The sequence below is a fragment of the Zootermopsis nevadensis genome, unplaced genomic scaffold, assembly GCF_977971745.1.
Source record: "Zootermopsis nevadensis isolate Lab colony 2312 unplaced genomic scaffold, Znev_1.0 Znev_ptg000031l, whole genome shotgun sequence".
In the NCBI taxonomy this organism is placed as follows: Eukaryota; Metazoa; Arthropoda; class Insecta; order Blattodea; family Termopsidae; genus Zootermopsis; species Zootermopsis nevadensis.
In genome coordinates this window covers 5,102,062-5,117,350 of record NW_028259163.1, presented here as the reverse complement: position 1 = coordinate 5,117,350, position 15,289 = coordinate 5,102,062, and the positions used below count along the sequence as shown (strand labels likewise).

At 34.7% G+C, this 15,289-nt stretch overlaps 1 long non-coding RNA gene across 6 annotated transcripts in view; it reads left to right on the top strand.

The window, feature by feature from the left end:
• Positions 1-15,289, top strand: part of LOC147872023 (uncharacterized) — an 84,856-nt gene that overhangs the window by 52,767 nt on the left and 16,800 nt on the right. For 5 of the 6 annotated variants that reach the window (XR_015538068.1, XR_015538067.1, XR_015538071.1 and 2 more), the window contains one exon: positions 11,533-11,583. This is a non-coding gene — a long non-coding RNA (uncharacterized LOC147872023). The remainder of the gene's footprint in view (positions 1-11,532; positions 11,584-15,289) is intronic. The other variant, XR_015538070.1, reaches the window with a different exon arrangement.

The following is a 15,289-nucleotide window of genomic DNA, read 5'->3' as shown; positions in this document are numbered from 1 at the left end:
TATGACACAACCGTTATGAATTGGTGCCACCTAGAATTGAAAATGGTGGTTTATGGTAGAAATGATACAGGATTTTATTTTTATTTTACATGTTTTCTCGACTACAATTCGAAATTAAAAACTTGTAACTAGATTTACGGAATTCTATTTTCAAGGTCGCATCTAACACGTATGATTTGTTGTTTTAATTCGATCTATTTGTTTCCTGGCTACGAAAGTGTGTTATAACGTCGACACACGTATTACAGTATGAACTATGACGTCCGGAATTTATTATTAAGAAAGGAAGTTGCAGTCTGATTTTAACCAGTAACAAATACCAAATTTCATTTGGAGGTCATGCAGTTTTAGTGAGGTAGGTACACACAGCTGTTAGAATTTGGAGTGTGGCTAGAGGAAAACAAGTTTTTTGTATCCAGTAAATAGTTGACACTGCTTGATTCTTACGTCATGATACTGATATATCATAAATGTATAAGAAATTAACGCATATAAGGCTGGTCATGTCTTACTGCGTGTATGATTCAACTCGAGAACTGCTGGACAGATTTTGATTAAATTTGGCTTTCTTAACCTCGTTATCAGAAACTTATGTGAGGTTTACTACAACCGTCGGAACGTAAATAAAAGAATTCATAACCAATGCATGGGAGATTATGTGGCCTGGGAAATGACTTGCAAGTTTTTTCGCCTTTGTCGGAAATCGAACCAAGATCATTCTGCGTCTAGCCAATCATTTTATTCACTGAGCTGTCTAGTCGCAACAAATACTGAAGAAAAAACAAAATTTAATTAAAATTGCTGATTTAAGAGCCCTGATGATGGAGGCAGCAAGGACCTTTGACTCTTCTGCTAACTTCTACCACATCTTAGGACTCACTGCCGTGAGAAATTTAAATTTTAGTAGAAGTCTACCAAGATACCTCCTGGAATTATTATTTATAACTGCGAGAGTTTTATCAGTTCTGTCAGGAAACCAGAAACGTGTTGTTCAAGTAATAAGCAGTTGAAATTCACATAACGTACTGAGATTTTGCACACGCTTTGAGGTACATGCTGTGTGCAGTCGAGGGAGGAGAATGGTCCACTGTTCGTGATAAGGAAGTAGATAGTGGGTTTCGAGCGACTGGAACCGAAGGGTTTGAGGATTTACTTTTCATGTGAGGAAGATAAGTATTAGACTGAAAAACAGGGTGGTTCGAATTTTGTCTTGTAGTGGCAATCTGTAGTCACTCCTGGTACTATTTTTAAAAACAAATATTCAGTTAACATTTTTAACAGTATTTAGACAAATTATTATAATTGTCTTCTAGGTTGCAGTACCGTGTAGCCTGGTAGAAGTTTACCGACGTTTCGGAGATGATTGTTGGTTCCATAATCAGGCCCCTGATGAAGATGGTAAGTAGCTCTGAAACGTCGGGAAACTTCTATTGGAATACACGGTGCTGCAACCCAGAAGACACCAAACGTCATACTAATAATACTTATTTAAATATATTTTATTTAAATAGTACGTAGATTACTGTAGAGTGGCGTAGTATTTTAAATTTGGTTTGTATCTAACACGAATTTTACCCGAAAATTTTTGCGTTAATGTTTTAAAGTTAACAACAAACATTTTACACATACTTCAAGCAGCAGACGAGATGTGAACCATAATTTTGTTATCATTAAAATCATTGTGTGTCAATGAATAAAGAAGCTTGTAGAAAGAAATTAATAATTAATTTCACGAGACTGCGTAAAAGTGGTCTCTGGCCCGACGTGGCCCGCGGTCCGCAAGTTAAGAACGCTGCTCAGGACAAAATACAAAGACAAGGATAAATAATTGTTATGTGCTTTCGTATGAAAAGGATGGTCTCTGATGAACGTATTTGAATGAGGACCTTGGATGAGGGAAGTGTCAGTTTTTTTTGGCTCGATTGTGGGGCCGGGTTTTTTGGGGTTTGGGTGAGAGGGGCGGGGGGGGGGGGTACAACGACGTGCGCGAGGAATGGGGCGCGTGGCTATAAGCGTGGCAGACAAACCGCCTGGTTCACTTTTAGCTGGTCCCTTCCATACCTTTACAATCCCCATTCAGACAAAAAGTAAAATATAAAATACTGATGGTTGTTAGAGGTATAAAAGGTAGGCAGAGGGGGGGGGGGTGGTAGTTGTACAGCAGCCCAAGATTCTCAACATCTGTCGGCATGTGCTAACCAAACCTACCTCCTGTTCTGTTAGACGGGTTGCCTTCACTTCACCCCTCTGCCATTTGAGCCACGGAGCTAAGATTTAGATCAAGAATGACGTAAGTGACAGGGTTCTAAAGTAACCATTAGATCCGATACGAAATTTTGCAGCCTGTTGCTGTGTCTTGCTTTGATGGTTCATCAAATGCGTAGGTTATCGTTAATTGATATTTCTCAGCTGGTCCAGAATTTTGTAACTGCTTCTGTTCTTAAGTTGTTTATTTAAACACGCTTCATAGTCTATATCAGTGATGTTCAACCTGGGGTACGCGTATCCCCGGGGGTACGCGAAGACATCTTAGGGGGTACGTGAAATTTAAAAAATATATTATTTTATGATAAACACTGTATAATGTGTAAAGTAATTTATTTAATTTATTTTAGATGTAGATTATATACTATTCATAACTTGAATTATACACCAATAACTTTGGGGGTACAAAGTTCAAGAAAAATTATATCTGGGGGTACGCGAAGACATCTTAGGGGGTACGCGAAGACATCTTAGGGGGTACGTGAAATTTAAAAAAAATATATATTATTTTATGATAAACACTGAATAATCAGTAATGTAATTTATTTAATTTATTTTAGATGTAGATTGTATGCTATGTATAACCTGAATTATACACCAACAACTTTGGGGGTACAAAGTTAAAGAGAAATTATATCTGGGGGTACGCGAAGACATCTTAGGGGGTAGGTGTCTGCTGCATGGAGTTAATTTATTGAAAATGACAGCGCCTTGTAGTGTCATATAAAAGTTTGCCGACGTTTCAGAGATGCTTACAATCCCCATAAGCGCAGTACACCAGAACTCTGTCATCTTTAAATTAATCACTACAAGATACTGGTATCTCACCAGATAATTTGATTTATCCAAAGTAACCCTAAAATTCTGTACAGAAAGTACTAATACTTGTTTAATTATTACAAAATATAATGAAAGATACATTTCAGTTACTCAAAAGGCAAAGAAATATGTTTAAGTGACCTAAATGGTTAAGTAAAGTAAAGTTTGTCCCACTATACGCCATGTAGGCGTTTGGGGGGAGTGGAGGTATAGCTCCTCTCTTCCTTGACCTCGGCACTAGATGGGGTGAGTGGTCAGCATCACGCCCCGGCCGGCTTTACCCCCGGGAAAGGATCCCGGTACCCATTGGATAGGAGGCTGGGTGGGCCCCAGAGCCGGTCTGGATGCAGAGGCTAGAGGAAAAATCCTCTGCCCCCGTCGGGGATCGAACCCCGGTCGTCCAGCCCGTAGCTAGTCACTATACTGACTGAGCTATCCCGGCTCGACCTAAATGGTTATTACCCTGTTTACAAAATTTAACTGTTGGACCATATTTTGAGTGAGTTGAAATACCCGACTTTAGACCGTAATTATCTACGTTTTGAATTTATATTATCGCCCCATCTACACATGGATCTTCCGAATAGACTCTTTCTTTGAGATTCTCTATTCAATATCTTATATGCCTTTCTCATTTCACTATGATTAAAATGTATTCTCGTACATTTCATTCTCGTGTTTATTATTATAATTATTATCGGGCATTGTTAATTGTTATTCTATACCTTATAAAGATTATTTCCGTCCTGTGTGGGACAGAGCTTATTTACCTTCACTTTTACGGATCCAAAACGTAACACTACAAGAGACACGTGTCCTGTGATAGTAACCAACTGAAATATCTTAATTTTGTGATTTATTCCGCTGTTGCATTAAATCTATCGAAATGCGACCCTCTGTACCAGCTACCTTGCTCCTCTCTCACCCTTTTATATTCACAACTGCTTATCGGTCTGTGCAAAGATCCCGTTTTGAGAGCACATGTGATCTGGCACCGGTATTCAGAAGGGATTTATTATTTTATAAGCGAGGGGGTGAGGTGTTGGAACGTGTTATGGGGTGGAGAGTGGACACTTGCGAACTGGGGGTTCACCCCATAATAACGTTAGCATTTGCAGCAAGAATTTTCCACCTAACAAGTCTGTACGTAGCGTTGTTTTATGATCACAGAGCAAAATGTTTGAGGAATCATATTACACAAATAGAGGAAAATGGATTTGCTTGAAGGAAATATGTAAAGTAGATACAATGATCTTTTATGTGTGAATTTTGTCTCGTCCTGTCCCAACACATTGAAGAATATTAAATAAATTGGTAGTTGTAAATAATTTGCCCGTAATGTTATGCTTATAACATGGGGATATAAAACTCTTGGTTGTTTTATATGGACGTGAATGTGAATGGACAATATGGAATAATGGATCTCGGGAACAAAGTCGAATGAAGAATAGTCGATTCGGACTCAAGAATGAGTGAGTAACATAAGGATTATGAAAATGTCATGACGTATTGTAGGCCCTAATCTTAACATAATAGTATTAGAACGTTAGTTGGGGTGGAGGGTTATGTGGCAAGCAGGAGGGGAAATAAGAAATACGTAGAAAATTTTAGTCCGGAAATTTAAGAGAACACTTGGGAAGGAATAAAATATAAATGAAAGTATAATATTAAAATGGATTTAGTAGAAATAGGTTATGAAATTTTCGTCGTCTCCACCTTCAGGGTTGCATGTTCACGTGGTATTAAAACCGAGAAGCCCTGTTCATTTCCGTGAGATAGCCAGGACTTAAAGTTCGTGAAGTTGTAGAGTTATTCAACTGGCTTAAGATGGAGCCCGATTGTGGGATTTTGTCAACGCGGTGATGAAGCTGTGGGTAACTATTCTTCGGTTTGTTGATCACCAGAGAAATTATATAAACTTTAAATGAGATCTCGCAAAATTAGAATTTTGGTAGCATTCACAAATAGTTTTAAATGTTTAATTTTCTTTTTATTTCAACAACAGTGTGGTATATTTAACAAATGCTCTACGTTCTTTGCTGAACTATTTCTATGTGCCTGCTAGATTTATTTATTTATTTATTTTAGTTTATTTAACGACACTAACTCAAACTATATAGCCTCGAACCAGGGGATAACAGTCAATAATGAACTGGAAGAGATGTGGAAGGAAGCGATAGTGGCCTAATTCAAGATACTGTTTCGGAATTTGCCTGGAGGGACTGAGGAAAAACACGAAACACCTCAGTCAGGTTAACCGGACTCCGGGGCCGAAGTTTGAACCCGGGAGCTCCCAAATTCAAGGCAAGTGTGCTAACCACTTGACAGCGACGTTAGGAATTCTGGGATCTCAGTGTTAGAAGTGACGCAGGCGTCTGTGGCCCCGCGGTGTCAACCCCTGATGAAATGTTTCGCCTTTCCCGTGGCTCGCGTCACTAATAAGGAATTAACTGGCATCACTAGTACCTTATAGTGCGTGGAAACCAGCCATGGCCTCTTCGTTGTCTTCCACAATTCCACTTTCTTTCTTATCATAATTCGCAATTCTTTTTTTTTTTTTCAAATCCCTTCGTTGTTCTAACTTTATACAGAATAGGACAGGAAGACTGGGGTTCGATCCCCGACGGGGGCAGAGGATTTTTACTTATCCCATTTAGTGCTGAGGTCGAAAATGAGTAGAAGCTATACTGTCTCTCCCCCCAAGCGCTTACGTGGTGTGTAATGGGACAGATTTACTTTATTTACCTTACTGTTAACTGTATGTACCAGCTGCGGTAATAATAATTTTTCTTTATTTTGTACTTTTGGGGGGGGGGGGTCTTTTATGATTCTCGGTGTGAAAAGCGATTATAGTTAAGGAATTGGTCTTTGTAATGGTGATATGTTGTGTTTTCTTTGCGGTAAGGACTTGAATTCTTAATTATTATTTAGATGAGCTACGGTTTCAAAGGGACTGACGTATTTGAACTGCGATGATTATGTGTATGTCAGTCTCATGGGGGATAAGATTGTGTATGGTGACTACGTATGGTTTTGGGGCAGGGTTTTTAGTGCATTAGACAAGCGTCAGACGATAGACAGAGTCCAAAATTCGGCAATCGAGATTAATTATTCGTGCTCTGTCCGAAAAAAAAATTGTCACACGTTTCTGGAAATGAAGTTTAAGCAAATAAATTTTGCTTTATTTTTATTTTAAAATAATAAAAGAGAATTCACATATATATTTATTATTCAAGTCATATACACAAACTTTTAAATTATTGATGTTAAAATTTAAAATTTAAAATTGATATTCTGCGCCATTCATCGTTATCTCGATGTTACAATGTGTATATAACTTGAATAATAAATATATATGTGAATTTTAAACACAAACATGACGCATCAAAACTATAAACTATAAATAAAAGAGAAATATCCCAAAATTAGTGTGTCTATTCTCCTGGATCTGAACACTGTAACGCAGAATATCGTGACATGAGATCGCGCGGGAAGTGACTAATTTCTGAGCCGCCCACATCATTGTCATCGTCATCATCATTTTCTACGCGGAATGTTTTTCTTTTTCTTTCTTTCTACAAAGCAACGATGAGACCTTGAGACATCCCATTATTTCCTCTTTTACGTCGTTCGTTTCCTTTAATACACCGAGTAATTTCGGTTCCTCACTTCTATTCTTTTGTGTTTGACTAAACTTGGTATTTATTCTCACTTCTCCTTTGTGGCCACTACAATTCTTTCATTCTTCCTGTCTTATCAACTCTTGTAATGGGTTCCAGAGATGTTGCTAGCTTCTGGATTTGAAACACTCATTGCGTGAAGCACGATTCATATGGTCCAATTTGTGTGCAATAGAATCCAGCGTGATGATGCGCAGAAGAGCTAAACTGTCTTTCTGCGCACTAGCATGCTAGGTACAGCAGTCAGGGTAAAACTGCTCGCGCGATATTCGTTACAAGTAGAAATCATAGATGTCTCAGGGTTGGGAGGGGTAGCAGATAAGGAAACATATACTGTCCATGCAACAAACATTATTTCTCAGGTCCTTTGTGGTTAATGTATTTGGTTTATGTAGTATAAACGTTTGTATTGCTTTCTACAGGGAAGCTAGTGACGTAAGCGAATCGTAAGGTTTGTCTCTGAGTACCGTATATATTACGAACTCGAATTTGCTTTTCTCTCAGTCTGTCGGACTTAAAAAATGCTGCTTCCATCTTCAGGGCGATGAATTATTAGATAATGGAGACAGCACCTCTGAAACATCGACAGACGTCTATCAGACTACATGACGAATCAACTCAGAAGGCAGCCAACGTCATAATCTGAAATATCACTATTTTTTTTTTCGATTATGAAGAGACAGTGATCTCTAGCGGCCACTGTTGACAATACTAGTACTTGCGGCTTCTTGGTTAATTAGGAGGTATTATAATTCTTGCTGGCCGCCTGCCTTGCAAGTGGTCATTTGTAAACACTTGTTGCGCCTTTAGTGAAGAAGAAGAATAATAAAAAAAGGCCATCAAGTTGGGTCCGTCTGTCTGCCTCTATGGCAGGTGCAGGTGCAAGGCGGGCTGCCAAAATATGGTGATTCTGTCAGAGCAAGAACGGAATATAGTTACGTTATAGTCTTAGTAATTCGGAACAGAGCTCTTCGTTTGTTTATATAGCTCAGTTCGAACCTAGGCGTCTTCTGATAGGAAAGAATAATTATATTCAAATAAAAAAATACTGTAAGTGGGATTTTGCGCCCTGTAGTGTGTTATTAACCATTTGTATTGAAACACAAGACTGAGCGTGCAACTTCTGGTTTTTGATTTAATATGGTGATATTTGTTAAGCTAAATCGATGTTTTGGAAATTTAAATTGTCCCGAGAACATTTTATGAACACTTAAAATAGAATATTTCATTGGAAATCCATTCAAGTAAGTTACCTGTGTTGATTCGTAGATAAAATATGTAAAAATATGCGACATTTGTATTACGCCATAATTGTATTGAACGCACTTTCGTACAAAAAGTGTTTTTGTCTTAATACTACTTTTAGTACGTTATAATTGCCGACCTGAACGTGTTCTACATTTGAAAATTATTTAGCTGCAATTTTTTTTTTAAAAAATTTACAATTTCTTGTCGCTGGACATCAAATGAGAATTTTAATGCTACTGTTCTGCCAAAAAATTTGCATGGTAATATGTTAAAGAGTTGTAATTTTAATTCTATTTACTGTACTCTTCAAGGAAATTCCATTAATACATGCAAGAGGACAGCAGCTGCAAATATACATAACCTCCATTCTGACTGTCTGCCTTGTTTCTCCGTATAAATTTTCTGTTTTCTTTATCTCTCTTGTTATTGTTATCTCTTGTAACTGCTGCCAAAGCTATTAACAACGAGAGAATACTTGTTACACTACAGTGTTTGGAAATTGAAGAGTTAAGTAATAACGTATTTAATCGATTTTAAGACGCCATCGATTGTAACACGTTCCTCAGTTTAGAAATAGCAAAGTTATTTTTATTACATTAAAATTATCAATATGAAACATCTGTGTGTTAATACTTTTGAAATATTCTGTTTTTTCTCTATTGTTTTGTTGTGTTCCTTCAAAACGTTTGTAACCACCTACGAGATTATACGACGTCATAATCCATAATCCAATTCAATTCATTTATTTACGTTCTTGACAAAAGCCAAAAATGCCAATAACAGCCAAGCACTAACAACAATACAGAATAAATTATAATAATAATAAAAGTAAACATTACAAATACAAAAGCAAAGTAACAAATGTAACTAAATATATAAATGTACCATATTAATAATAATTCAATTCATTTATTGCATAATTATTAACAGTAAATGAAATAAATAAATTTCCTAAGTAATATAATAATTAAATTAAAATCAGTTCAATTATAAACAATACATAGATAACATACAAAATAAAATATTAATATTAATAAAAACAGTAATAATAATAATGCTATAATCTTAATTAATTAATAAACACAAAGCGTTTCAGATTTGTCTGATATAATTCCGATGATTGAATTCAGGTCTGTGAACTGTCTTTACAGTAGATTTTGTAAGTAAACTTCGGGCACGTGCTGTGTCGCTTGTCCCAAATAACCCCCCCCCACCAAAACTCCCCCATCCACAATCAAACAGGACCGAGGAAAAGAAATCAGAACGATAAGAAAGTGAAGAAGAAGGAGCCTGAGTTTGTTCAGAAGTAATCAGGTGCAACGGAAATTGTCATCGTGGCTATGTATTTGAATTGTGTAGAATTTTTGTAAGGATTAGATTAATTTCTATTGCCGTTGACTCGACGAGGTCTAAACAGAAGGTATTGGTGACATTTTCAAATGTGACGTACTGCTCCGTTAATCGTGATATACAGTCGACTCTCGATTATTCAATTAATTTATTTAAGTGTTTGCCAACAGCAAGAAGCCAATAAGAGGCAAACACTGATAATACATACAATAATAATGAAATAAAAATGAAAAATATTACACAAACATAATAATTAAATATATACATGTACAGTATTAAATATAACAGCCAAATACAGACAAACCCAAAATAGAAACAATATTATACCAAAAGAAAAATAAATGAAATATGAATAAAAACAAATAATCCACCTAGGGAACAATAATATAAATGTAAAACTTTAAAAAATATAAAAAAACAGATAATGAAGCTAGATCATTTCCCTTATTGAGAACGTGTCCTCAAGGGAGACAATGTTTATACCAAATACGTCCAAAGATTTGGCAGGAGATTAACCGTGGTCTGTCTGGTTTATGCCTTCTGAACATTTAGAGTCGCACTTTTTTGTAGATAAACTTGAAGTAATAATATTTATTTGTTACTCTTATTATGAAGTCAAAGTAAATATAAAAATAGTTTGATTTTGAATTTACAACTCTTATTACTAAATCCTTCTGTTTAATTAATTTAAAGAAGGCTTGTATTTTTATCTACTTTAACCTTGATTCTTTTTGAATAACTTTTATCAACTTTAAAACTTGTAAATACTTTATTTATCACCTAAACCAGATCCACACTTTAAACAAACCAGTCGTTTGCGTCTTATACTAATAGCCAATCAGACTGGATTTTTATATTCAAATACAAGTTTTAAAAAATTTAAGACTTCATTATAAAATCGGTCACTGTTTAAAAGAGTTTTAAGGTTCAATTTAATTTTCATGTCGGCTTTAGAGGATAATAAATTATGGCTTAATTTCTAGATAAAACGTGGCCTGACATGTGGTTCTGCGAAACACACTTCAGTACGTGACGCGTGTAACAGTATCACACTCACCTTGGCTTTTCTACGCTTCTCACTTGAATATAAATCGTGAACTCGGCAATTTATTACGGTATTTCGCAACTGAACCCCACATGGAAAAAGTTTTTAGTTAAATTTCTAAAATGCACTTCAATTAGTCTTGTCTGATGTTCAGCTGGTGCCTGCATTAAGTACTGTATCTAACCAGCAAATAGGTACTATTTATAAAATAGTGTAGTTGCGTCATATTGTGATTTATTAAATTAAAATTAAATTATTTGGTTATTCCGTCAAATCACAATGTATTTAAAATAAGATAATTAAAATATCATTCTTTGTTCCATATCGAATAATCGATTTACAATTGTAAATCGATTGTTCGATAATTTAATTTTAATTAGATACTATTTACTAAAATTACTATTTATTGTCATCTACAAGGGTGTATTTGTCCAATCTTATTTTTATACTTAATATATTTATTATTTATTGACCTAACATAAAAATTTTAACTGTGGCGGTATCTTAATATTACCTTTATTAATAACTTCGATTATAATTTCTCAAAGTAGCCTAATTTAATTTAAATTCACTATATAATACGACTTATCTTTAAAGTAATTACTTGTTACATTTATAGATAACTTCAATAACAAATTTCTGCACGTTTAAGATATTTAATTCAAATTCATTTAAATTTATTATACGATATACAAAGATTTTAATTTCATTTCTGATCCAAGGCTTATTTCTGCATTTCTTTATTTAAAACAGCCTCTTTAAAATGAGCATTTTAGGAAGTACCAACATCATGCCTACCAATTTGCCTTTGGAAAATATTATATTTCTTAAATTACTGAGAAAGATTATATTAAATTTCGTGTTCGATATCTATTCTCAATGCAAGTTATGTAGATTTAATTTTGGCCAATAAAAACCGTAGTTCATACGAAGATAAAATTTATCATAATTTCACTCTGGAAAACTTTTATTTCAACTTTCAACTTTTCAATGTGATGTAGGTCTGTAGTTACGTAATTGCTGTGAAGTGGTTCATTAAATAAACGCACAACAATAAAGTATTTTATACAAAATATTTGCTACATATTATAGTAACTTCAAATTTATTTATTTCATTCTTTGCAGGAAGAAGAAAATGGATTTTGAAGAATCAGCGGGTTTCTTAAGAAGTTTGAAGTAAGTAGTCTACTAGCTTTCTTATAACTGGTCACTAGCACAAAGTAAAATAACTGAAATTTTTGGTATAGCCAGGAGTTTATGTTATGAAGCTCATCCAAATTAACCACTATAAAGGACCCACGACTACAAGTCTGAATTGAGCTTATATTTGGGACTTTAAATAATATATTTATTTTAGAGCACGAATATTTTAAGATAAAGTAGTATTAAATATTTTAATAATAATATAGAGTATATGCTTTGACCAAAAGATATGATAATGTATTTATAAACAGCGGTTCCTTTGTGTTACCAACTTTCGCAACATGTCTGCTTCGTAATTCATTTGTTTTCTAAACCCGCCTTTCTGTTATTTTAGGAATTATGTCTTTTGCGATTCTGATATGAAAAGTTTGCATGTATATTTTTCTTCTTGCACGCAGAAAACTGTGCTGAGTACACGCGTTTAGAATTTGTGAAAAAACTAGTTGACATCTTGTGTAATCTAAGATATCAAATGCGATAAAAACACCGCATGTCATTGGCCAGTAATGGAAGTATTAATTTTAATATTAATATTGTATTTTATCTGTTGTTTTTTGTTACGGAATCGCGTTCTTTTCTTTGATACAGGAATAAAATTTTAAATATTTATATAAATATAATGCTTCATATACGATCGTGAAGAACGGATTTATACTTCTTTCTGCCACAAAGTCTTTAAATTCGTTCTACCTTTATCTGTAAGACGAGCGAGCAAAGTCTGGGAACCTTCTAACAAAATTTTACTTATTCTCCCCATAAATATTTTTATTTGGTTCTACTATTCAGTTCTAAAATGTTAAACGAAATACTTTAACACTTAAGACAGTGAGTACTTAGTAATTCTGTTAATATATACACATCACGAACATTGTGGTTAAGTGGTTAGCACTCCTGTTTCGTATCTAGGAGGTTCCGGGTTCGAATGACTCCCTGGAGGCAGGCTCTCGTGAGGGTTTCGTAGTTTCTTTCAGTCCCTCGAGGTAAATACCAGGATAGAACCCTGAATTAACTCACGACCGCTTCCTTCCACATCTTTTCAAATTCATTATTCACTGTCTTCCTCTCATTAGACGCTGCAAAATCTATCATGCATCTAAATTACAATATACCTTTGTTTTATGTTAAATTGAATTTTCCGTCCTTTAAGTATAAAATATTATATTTAGATGTTAGTACTAGTAAAAACAATTCTTATGTATTAATATATAATTTTATATTCAGTGTAAAATATTCTTTCTATCCACCTGTAAGTATATATATATATTTATACAGGGTGATTCAGAAGTATGTTTACAAACTTCGTGTTCGTGTTCCAGGATCAGAAATAAGAAATAATGTTCCTATGAACAAGGGGTCGCAAATGTTTCATTTTCTAAATAATAGCCAAAATTAAGTTTCAATGAATTGACTTTATATCAAAGCGAATCCAACTTCCAGCAAAGAGTTTCAATTAAACAAACTTCTGACTCACCCTGTATAGTAATTTTCATTTTCGTGTGCACTGAATTTACCTGTTTAACTATTTGCACTCGCGTTGCCTGAGAGAAACATGACTTTAATTTCGAAACATTAAAAAGAAGTTTGTTTTATGACTCGAGGAAGTAATTAGCTGGGGCTACAATTGGAAGACAATAAAAATGATTTGTGTAAAGTGCATTTGGAACCTGTAAATAAGCTGAATTAACACTTGCTTCACACGCAAAGCGATGCACCTGATTCTATACTGAGGGAAGAGGATAATGATAATTGGGATGAGAAATACAGGAGGAATGTTTTATTTTATCTGTAGCACGAGATGACGAAAGGGAAACGAATGGAACTCGTAAAAAATTGGGATAGGGTTTAGATTAAGGTAGGTTGGACCACAATAAAGGCGCCACATTTTATGTTCTTGAAGTTTAGTATTTCCAGCCAGCGTCTATAAAAATGTCTCTGATTATTCGTAATGACTTCGCATTCTTTAACAGATTAGTTATCGTAATGTTTTGGCTGTTTAAACAACTTTCTTCCAACTACTGTTTTTTGGAGTTTATGCATTAATTGGTTTAACGGCTGTGTGCCAATTAAATTTTTTTTTAATTGTTTGAGTAAATTGCTATTTACTAATAATGTTTTATCAGGTTTTTATAACTTCGAAATTATTTCCAGTATGCTTAAATATAAGTTTAAATCGTAAAGCCTGAATTTTCGAATGTATTTAGGAGTTAAGGAACGCCATTACGAGAATTATTCATGTGTTGGTGAACTTATTGAGATGAAAAATAGTCTAAATGCCTTAGAGAGTTGAAGACAAGGAAACTAAATAAAGGACCTGGAAGTAAGAGAAATAAAGCAGAATACTCGTTAATTCAGTTTCTATTTGTTTCTGAGATTGAGATTAAAAGCTGCTGTTGAACCCAGGCTTAGGTTTCAGAGGTACTTGCTGCCTCCATCATCGGGACGATGAGACAGTAAGGAACTCTTGAAACGCTGGTACGAACCTCAAATCCTAATTATTTTTTCATTTGATATTATACATTTAATAATTTATTTTCACTTTACTCTTTTTAGAATGAAATAAACGTGTCCGTTGACTTGTTATAAACTTAAAAAAAATGGTACAATATTAAATTAAAGTGAGAAAAATTAGATTTTTCTTTTATTTATCCCTTGTAGAATGATGTTGATGGAATTGATAATGTGAACCATACATTGCTTCAGCATGAAGAAGTCTAGAAGTGATTTGCGTATTTAATTAGTATTTCGAAGTCCAAATAGAATACCTTCAAAAGAAAGATTGGCTTCACATCCACTTATGAATAAAATAATTGTTTACTGATCTAACAGGGTTTAGCTTTTGTTTTATAATTCATCGTAAAATAGCAGAGTGCATATAAATTATTCGTTATTTCAGTAGATTCTATTAATGAATTTAGACTGATGTTGTGATAAATATTACGTTCTTTCTGTAAGACGTAGTAACGAACACCAAACTCTACGAAATGACATAATTACGACGTAGATCATTAAAGGCCATGTCAGTTACGTTAGAATTCATGTTCTAAACACTTCGAATATAAAGATGTCACTCTTCTGGGATAGTGATCAGTATAGCCCGGTAGATGTTGATCGACGTTTCAGAGGTGTTTACTGCCTCCATCATCATCGTCCTGATGATGGAGGCAGTAAGCTCTTCTGAAACTTGGGTCAAACTTTACTATACTACGAGGCGTAGTACCCCTGAAGGCTATAAGCGAGTTGTTAGAGATAATTTTAAATTTTTCTTTGTCGTATTTCGACGATGAGAAAATGTATTTTTCGATACATTCCTAATTAACCAGATGAAAGGTTAATACTTCGAAAAAGGTGAGTTATGAGAAAGATATCAGAATTAGTTCTAATAAATTTCAAATGCGAAATTGTAAATCGAAATGAGTTCTTTCTTACGTCAGGACGTGTTGTTTGACTGGTCGACACATGAAGTAGCTTCTTCTCCGTGAGTTGGTCCAAAGATACTTTTTAATATTGTCGTGAGGTTCGACTTCTGCTGCTTTTAAAGGGCCTACTGTTTATCCCTCAGGTGATTCATGCGTGAATATGGAGCAGCGGAGGGAATGAATTAACAGTGGAAAATCGAACGACTCGGAAAGAAACCTGTCCTATAGTTCCTTTGTCTACCACAAATTTGACAGGTCTTAGA